This window comes from Budorcas taxicolor, chromosome 24 (assembly GCF_023091745.1).
Source record: "Budorcas taxicolor isolate Tak-1 chromosome 24, Takin1.1, whole genome shotgun sequence".
NCBI classification, from domain to species: domain Eukaryota; kingdom Metazoa; phylum Chordata; class Mammalia; order Artiodactyla; family Bovidae; genus Budorcas; species Budorcas taxicolor.
In genome coordinates this window covers 36,915,794-36,925,558 of record NC_068933.1, presented here as the reverse complement: position 1 = coordinate 36,925,558, position 9,765 = coordinate 36,915,794, and positions in this window count along the sequence as shown.

Here is a 9,765-nt window from a genome sequence, read left to right as displayed (position 1 = left end):
ACACACACACACACACACACACACACACACACACACATATCTGTTCTTTTGCAGATTCTTTTCCACTATGGTTTATTGTCGGATATGAATATAGCTCCCTGTGATGTACAGTAGGACCTTGTTTATCCATTCTATATATACTCCATTTGCTAATCCCAACTCCCAGTTCTTCCCTCCCCTCCCACCGTTCCCCTGTATGTAATTCGATTCATCTGGCAAGAGACTTCAGCGGGGACCAGCACTGTGGGAGGCATGCCGTGGACTCAGAAATAGGCTCTGTCCACACACAGAGCTTTTTAGGAAAAGTCATAAACACGGAGATCTCCAGGGCCAGGGGTCACGCGGGGAATGTGACCAGAGCAATGCAGAGCATGGTGAGCTCTGGCTGGCGGACCTGGAGCCACCTTTGCTGTGGGTCCAAATGGTATCTCTCCTCCTTAGCCGTTTCCACTTGCTCTGCGTAGCTGAGACTGAAAACAAACGTGTTTCTTCTCGAAGGAATGGTGATCTTGTATCTTTCGGAGTATTTCCTTTCTGTGAGAGGGAGAACCTTGGATATTCTGTTTTATTCTACTCTCACTTATTATTTTATGTTTTGTATACACTTATCATAACAATTTTAAAGATGCATTTTAAAGTAGAAAAAAAAAAACTACCCTGACCCAGGAACTAATTTCATTTTGCCTTTTCCATTGGAGTCCCTGTCTAAAGGCACACGTAATTGGACACCTCAGATCTACCTTTCGGTTTTATATTTCGCTATTTTCTCAACATCATGTCAGCAGCCTTTCTCCGTGATGGTGTGCAGTCTTAAAGTACAATTTTTGTGATTGCATAACCTCTGTTGTGTTGATACACTACAGCTTCTATTTCTGATATCCACCAGGGTTCTTGACCTTCTCTTAATCAATGGAAATTGATGGGAGGCCGGACGAGAAATTTGGGCAAGGCTTTATTGAGGTTTCTGTGGCTGAGGAGGGAGCGCAAACCAGCATCAGGCCCCTGGCTCGCTCCTGGAGGCGCGCCAGGCAGCCGTGGGGGTCCAGGGCTGCTCCTGGTGGGGTGACTTCAGTGGTCTGCCCACCTCTTTGGTGGTGCTGAGTGCGGGGGCAGAGTACCCTGCTTTTGCTTCCGACTCTTCAGAAGTGTCAGTTGAGTTTCTGGTCTGTGTATCTTGTCCAGAATTGGCTCCAACTGCTCACGCATGCAGCTGGTTTTAGTCCCTTGTGTTTTGTTGCTGGAGGAGACGTTTGTCCAGGTGCCAGCCCTACAGCAAAGGGTCCCGGGTCCCAGCCTGACTCATTACCTTGTGCCAGTTCTTCCGTGTCTATCTCATCCCGGGGCTTAAGGCCCGCTCTGGAACCCAAGGCACAGGTCACTCTGTTTGAAAGTCTTTTAACTCATCATGTCATGTGAGTAGAGCGCCTCTGTTTCGTCACCTTTTTTTAAACGATTAAGCCAAATCACTATTTCCTGTCCTTGTTTAAAAGTTTTAATTGTGGTGAATACACATAACAAAGGGCACCTTCTAAACCATTCTCAAGTGTACAGTTCAGTGGAATTAACTAATATTAATCAACATTAATTAATTAATTAACATTCCCACTGATATGCACCATCCATCCATCCCCAAAACACTTCATCTTGCAAAACTAAACTCTTGCAAAACTGCACCCATGAAGCAATACATTTTGAATTTTTTTTAAGGCGCCACCATGCTCTTTTCCATACCAGCTGCACCATTTTACATTCTCCCCACCAGTGCACAGGGGCTCTGTTTTCTCTACACTTTTATCAACATGTGTTGTTATTATTTTTTTAATAATAGCTTTTCTTTAATAACAGCCACCTAATGGGTATAAGGTAGTGTCTTGTGCTTTTGATTTGCTTTTCCCTGATGATTTGTGATGGTAAGCATCTTTTTATATACTCACTGGCCATTTGTCTATCTTGTCTGGAGAAATGTGTATTTAAGTCCTTTGTCCCTTTTAAGATCGGATTAGTTGCCCTTTTGTGGTTGTTGAGTTGTAGGACTTTTTAAAATATATACTATATATTAACCCCTTGTCATATATAAAAATAAAACTTTAAGAACTGCATAACAGGAAGATGGGGGTGTTCTGTGATCCTTGGGGGGGCACTGGGGGGATCTTGTAACAAGCAAACAAACTAGCAACATACATTTAAAAATATGAAATAAGCACTTGAACAAAAGAAGGACCACAGCATGGAGGTGTCTTTGTGTATCTGACCGAAAGAATCAATGCCTTAGTGGCACGGAGCTCATGGATTATTTAGTGTGACTCTCTTTAGCTCAAGAGGCAGAGTGGCTTGCCTGTGATCACGTAGCTAACAAATTCAGCTCTCGAACTCATACCTCCCGACTCTTAAAACGTCTCCCTGCCCCTGGATAGTTCAGTCTCTTTCATGAGACAGAATCGAGAAAGACAGGAAATCAACTGACTTGTTCTGTCTCCTCCCCTCCCCATCCCCAGGTTCTCCCAAAGGCCAGGGAAAAGCTCTTCTCACTGTCAGTGAGTGTTAGTCACTCAGTCGTACCCGACTCTTTGCAACCCCGTGGACTGCAGCCAAACAGGCTTCTCCGTCCATGGGATTCTCCAGGCAAGAGTACTGGAGTGGGTTGCCATTTCCTTCTCCAGGGGATCTTTCCCAAGCCAGGGATTGAACTCGGCTCTCACGCACCGCAGGCAGACTCTTTACCCCCTAAGCTGCCAGGGAAACCCTGTCAGTAATCAGAAAGAAGAAAGCTTTGAATGCAAAGCAGGTAGCTAGAGGAAGCAGCAAATACTCTTAGTTTCGGGAGGTCAGGACTGTTGGGGTCCAAGCTTTCTGTAGCAGGGGCAAGGGACACAGATAACCTGCGGGCAGCATGTTCGTCTTCAGAATGAGATCAGTCAGTGCTGAGCGGAATAGCAGACATTGTTGGGTTTTCAAGTCCCTGGTCCAAGTGAAGCACCCTGAGGGTTTTTTCCCTAACCGCCCTGTATGTTCACGCTTCCCTCGGCTGAGGAACGGAGACAGCGGGCGGAGGAGAGAAGCCTGGACATCAGCAGATGCTGAAGACCGACCATGAGGGGCCCACCCTGCAGGGTCTGCTCGCTGCCACCAGAGGCTGATTTGCCCCCGCTGGGCCCCACGTCCTTCTCATCACGCTAAATGTGGCCTGGGAAGCTTGATCTTCTGGTTTTTCAAGATAAACCAAAAATCCAGCTTTTTATATAAAATCTCCTAACTTTAAAATGTAGGCACTAAAGTAAGCAAACATTAAGTTTCTGTGTCAGCCAAACAAAAGCTGCCTGCAGGGCTGTGAGTGGGCAGCGGTTGGCCAAACACACCAGGGCTTGATCCCTGCTGTCGGGGGCGGTCAGGCAGGAAGGACAGAGTCCAGGGCAGGGAAGGGCCCAGTGGGGCGCAAGAGGTGGACTCAGGGACCTCGGTGTACCACCCAGCGGCCTAGAGAGCGTCTGCGTAGGCTGTCCCCTGGTCCGACGTCCAGAGGCCTGCAGGGTGCCTGTTGGGTGCAGCAGGGGGGGCAGGGAGATGAGGAAGGGGCATCTCCCCTTGCCCAGCCTGCTTTTGACTTGGAAACTATGATCTGAACCCTTTGGTGCTGCTAGAACTGCTACTGCACCCCTTACACACACACACCCCACACACACACTCCACACTCACCACACATACCCTAGTCACCACATCACACCCCCCACCCCCACCACACCCACTGCACACCATGTGCATCACACACACCACTCACCACCCCCACCACACGTGACCTGCGCCACTCACCACACCCACCATACTCCGCACACACCACCCACTTCCCACACTCCATAACCACCACACCTTTGCTCACAGGGCTGTTTAGAGGTGGCCCAAGTCAGTTTTCACAATGCGTCCCCTTCCCACTGACTTCCCTGTGGGACTCCTAATTCTTCTGGCCCGAGCCTTCAGGGCACATCTAATTCCAGGTTACTCTGCCCAGAGGTGTGACGATGCACACCAGTGGATGCTTTTGGTTTACCTAACATTAAGATTGTCCGTGAAACAAAGAAATAATGTTACTTTTATTTTCACTACTATTTTATTGACATATTAAATAGAAAGTCTTATTGAAAAAGAAGGAAGGTATGTCAGGTTAAATATAAGTGGTAATCACCATGGCTATTAGTTAAACAAGTTCATTTTGATACATAATAGTAGGTGCTTCCAAGAAAAAATGATTACATTAGAAAAACCCACCTACCTCAGCATAAAGATATTACTCTTTGAAAATTATAGTGTTCTAATGTAGCTGGTTAGAGACCATTTTTAAAGGGACCAAAGTCACAGGTAAGGGTCTTTGTAACTGTGCTGGGTGTTATGGCCACAGGCTATCCTTCTAAAATTACCAGTAGATTAAGATGGGCAGATCACGTTAATCCAGGCATTAGTTTTAACATGAATGATAAGACAGCTGGATAGGTGCTAAATCGCTTCAGTCATGTCCGACTCTGTGTGACTCCGTAGACGGCAGCCCACTAGGGTTACCCCCATCCCTGGGATTCTCCAGGCAAGAACACTGGAGTGGGTTGCCATTTCCTTCTCCAATGCATGAAAGTGAAAAGTGAAAGCGAAGTCGCTCAGTTGTGCCCGACTCTTAGTGACCCCATAGACTGCAGCCTACCAGGCTCCTCCGTCCATGGGATTCTCCAGGCAAGAGTACTGGAGTGGGGTGCCATCTCCCCTTATATGGTAAATAGGAACTATACACCATCATCTGTGATGTATTCTGCCAACAATATTGAGCTAGATTATAGTAGTAACTTCCAATTTACAGGAAATATAGGACACAGAGGGAAAAGCTAACTGATACCAGAAGCAAGTAACCAGACAAATCCTAAAAATGAGACATTCTTGGGGGAAACTGATCTACTCCTTTCAAGAAGTGAGTGACAAGAAAGAAATTAAAAGATTTAAAAGGCATAGCTCTACGGGTTGAATCCTACTTTAGACAAGCTAGTTCTTAATTTAGGCTATTCTTGAGATAGGTAAACTTCAATATGAAATTAATGATTCTTTTAAGTATGATCATAGCATTTTAGAACTTTTTTAATGTAAGAAAAGATTTCTTTAAGATGCATGCTGAAAATTACATGTGCACACACAGAGTTGGAAATATTGGGAGGGGCTGAGCAAGAATACAAGTTTGTCCTCATTTTAGACAAATAACCAATCCAAACTTTGTGGTTTGAGTTAATCAATCAACAAATATTAATTAAGCCATGATCACATACTCAACTCTATTAGAAGCCACTGGGGATGGAACAGAGGCTATGCTATGGTTTAGCTGAGGAAATAAAATTCACAGAATAAAGCAATAGAGAACAATTATGTTCTAAGCTGTATATCAGAGGCTGAAAACTCCATAGACTCTCAGAGTCAGGAGCTGGGGGAGGGAGGGCTGTGTGTTCTGTGATGACGTCACGAGGAGGGGGTGTGAGCAGAGAGCTGAAGGATGAGAGTAACTGAGGGCTGTCTGTGCGCTCACCTGTGTGTGCCCACATGTGTGCCCTGCATGCTCACACACATGAACGTGTGAGATAGAAAGCTCTACAGGTCTTCAAATGCCCACTTGCTGGAATTAGCTGGAAGGTTTTGCTCATTTTGTCTTGCTACACATTTGGAAGTAAAATTTCTCTGCTTTACAGTCACCTTCTGCAGCGACTTCCTTAGGATTATCGTGCCATATAAATGTTTATCCTTCCCCACATTTGAGGCCATCGTCGCCTCCCAGTTTAGCTGTGATGAGCCTTAAGCTTCACGCACACATAGCAATGCTTGACCTTTGCCGTGTTTGTGTATGGCCAGAAAGAGGCTTGCTGTGGAAAGTGTTCTGTGTGACATTTTTCATAATTTAAAACTGAATTCAAATCTAAATGCATCTTTCCAAGATGGGTACTGCTATTTACCCAGCACACTAAATGAACTAAATCAAGTTAAATAATGAGTTCAGTCAATAGTGTTCTCAATAAAATGAAGAACAGTGACTTGCCCTTTGAGTCCACCATCCCATTAGGGACTAAGGCTGGGAATTCTTGATATTCATCACAATGTATTCCTGCAAATCCTGTCCTAAAGCAGTGATACAGCCGACTACATTTTCCCAAAGGAACAAAATTGCAACGAGAATTTGTGTGGTTTAAAAATTGTTAAAGGTCCAGTATTTAATCTCTGAAGTATAGAATTTGGGAGTAGAAGAGGTCTTCAAAGGTCATGAGTCATAACTCTTGCTATTAACCTGGAAACTAAACTCCAGAGAGGGCAAGTGTCTCACCTAAGGCTGGTCAAGAACCCAAGGTTTCTAGTGACCCAGTTTCTACTTTGTCATGTTGCCTCCCTTTAAAAATCCAGCAAAATGTGAAGAAAAGTGATAAATGTGTGGGTCATACCAGGAGCCCCAATGTTCCCTGATGTGTGCAGGAAGCACATAAAAATACAATTTTGTGGAATAAAATTTTATACCTATTGAAAACAAATGCATGATCACGTTGAACATTATTTAAACACCCAAAATACATAATTGTGATTTGTTTTGAAGTTTAAAATTGCTTTTGAGAGTGATTCAAGTGGAATAAATCTAAAAACACAGTCCAGGCTATTTGAAAAACTTCTGTCATTTCTGTTCACTATGGTTCTCTGCTCAGAACAGAGCAGATCTGGGCACTTGGCAGGAAAGAAAACTACAATACACGGAGGGCAATGAAAAGACCATTTTCCGGAGGCGGGATCAAGGGCACAGGGAAGGAGAGACTGGGCGTGAAGGAGAAGGGCTAGTTGGTGTGGCCAGGATGGTGAGTGCCTCGAGGCAGGAACAGCAGTTTGGAGACTTCAGCAAAGATCCAGAAGGCTAACAGAGCCGGTCTGCAGAGCCCCAAGCTCGTGCCCGCCGTCCCCCTGCCACGTCTGAACACTGACGGGTCATTAAGGTCAAGACACGCCTTACTTCTTCTTGCTGGGAAATTTGCGATTCTATTCCCAACAGAGCCATCTTTCTAGTCTACATTCTCGTCCACCACCCACCAGGCAGCAGAGTCGAGGTCATTCAGTCCTTCAAATAGACCCCACTCTTCTCATGGTGTGATACCACTTTGGGTGACTTTTCAGTGTCCAGTTGCCATGGACAATTGGACCCATCTATAGGGATTTGGATTTAGACAAGAGTTCTAGGATAAAAGGCTGGCCGATGTGCTTCTTTCCTTTTCTTCTTCTTTTCTGTCCTCCATTTCCCACTGATATTTCGGAAGACGTGTAAAATGAACACGAATGCATAGGAGTACTGAAAAGATGGCTGAGGTGCTTTCGTAGACTGGATTGGCGGGGATGGCCGAAAGGTACAGGACAAATGAGACCGGATTTACGGTCAAACCTAACAGAGCAATGGAAGTTGTGGTTCCATGCAGGAGAATTGTGGCCACCAAAGAAATTACATTTTTTTCCAGCAAACCCCCACAGTGCTCCTAAGAGTCTGTGTGAGGGAGACGAGTGGAGGCCGGAGGAGCTGCTGCTGTGGTCGTCCACTCTCCCACTGGCTTCCGTAGCCTGTCCTTACGGGTGTGGTCATTTTGACATATGAAAAACTAGAGTATGCACCGGATCAGAGAACTAGGGCAGTGCCTGCGATCACTTCCAGCCGCCACGAAGGCAGGGGAGTCCCAAATGAAGAGGACGAGCTGTTCTCACACCTTGGAACATAAGATGGTAAAGAAAAGTGACTGGGGCCAGATTTCCTGTAATGAGAAACTGCTTTTACTATCAGGTGAATAAGCACCTTAAAAACTCCGAATATTTGAGTCAAATGACCACAAAAAAGCATCAAAAATCAGCAAACTTAACCCCTGAAGAAAAACTGTTAATGTAAACAATAGAAGGAGACTTTAAAGTAACTATAACTGGTATCCTTAAGATAGTCCAGAGGGTGTGACATCCAAAAGAATTATAGAGTTCTTAGAAAACAAATACATGAGTTATCTACCAACAAACCAATCCCCTACCTGGGTAGGTGAGCTAAATAGAAGAAGACATCATGACGGTCAAGCAAACGAGTCAGCTGCAGCATCAAGCTGACAATGTGAAGAGTTTAAATTAAAAGTATGAGAAAAGAGTTAATAAGACATCTAGGAATACCAAGATCCTCCTATTAGAAATTTCAGAAAGAAAGGGGAAGGAGAATGGAAGATAGGAAATAATAAAGGAAGGAAGACAGGAATATTTATATGAGTTGAAGAAAGACATTATTCACCGAGTGCCAAGACAAGGAGAGATTCAGAAAGGCTAACACACTCAAAACTTCCTATAAAAATGGCTTGGAGATGGAGTCCTCTGAAATTAAATGCATCTGGAAAACCGGATTAGAAAAGTGAGAAAATTTAAGATTTAAAAAAATGGTGAACCAATAAATGAATAATACAATTAATTGTTTATAATGGGGTTGGGCTTCCCTTGTAGCTCAGTTGGTAAAGAATCTGTCTGCAATGCAGGAAACCTGGGTTCGATCCCTGGGTGGGGAAGATCTCCTGGAGAAGGAAATGGCAACCCACTCCAGTATTCTTGCCTAGAAAATCCCATGGACAGAGGAGCCTGGCAGGCTGCAGTCAATGAGGTTACAAGAGTTGGTTGGACATGACTTAGTGACTAAACCAGCACCAACGGGGTTGTGGATAAAATGTGTTGTCAAGACATTATTCAGAAGAAAGAGACACATAATATAGAAAATGAATAATGAATTTTCTAAATTCTGGCTGATTTAGAGGAAACATAAAAGGTGATAAGGAAAGGGGGGAGGTGAAAGTGATTTAGTATCTGGTTTTGTTTAGAGTATAGTGGACAGGTATTAAAATTCTCAACACTGGTAAAAAAAAAACAAGTTCAAATATGTTTATTAATAGATTACTAGGAAAGGGTGCATACGTTTCAATCATTTGAGAAGAAGAAGGAACAGAAATTCAGTCAAGGCTGAAAAGGAGCCAAAAAAAGAATAAGAAAACATCATACAGAAAACACAAACAAAATGGCAAAAATCAGGTTCAACATAGCAGTGGTAAGAATTTGCGTGAAAAGGTTAAATAATTAAATTGGATTTTTAAAGTGCCAGCTGCAAAGAGTTTATAGGAAACATGCCCTGCACAAAATAATCCAGAGAAGGATTTGGATTTTAGAACTGGGAAAGGAGAACAGCTATTTCAAGCTAAAATCCAGGATTTGGCATCTGTGAGAGAAAAATCTGTGAGCCTCTCCCATGAGTCTCAGAGACAGGGTGGGGTGGGGGGGATGAGTGCTCTCAGAGGGCAGGACCAGACAAACGGAATGGGAAGGGTCTTGGTGATGGGTTTTTGTTTTGTTTTTTTTTTTGGATTTGACACCAAAGCAAAGGCAGTAAAAACACAATGAATAAGTGGGACTGCACAGCAGAGGGAACCATCAGCATGAAAGGCGACCTGTAGAAGGGGAGAAAATGTTTGCAAAATACACCTTCAGGAAGAGGTTTCTATCCAAAATATGCAAGGACCATCTCAGTGGCAAAAACCCAAACAACCCAGTTTAAAAACGGGTCAAGGATCTGAAGAGGTATGTTTCCGAAGACGGCAATCTGATGGCCAGCGGGAGGATGAAAGGTGCTCAGCATCAGGGAAACGCAAATCAAAACCACAGCAAGGGACTTCCCTGCTGGTCGAGTGGTTAAGAATCCACCTTGCAATGCAGGGGAGG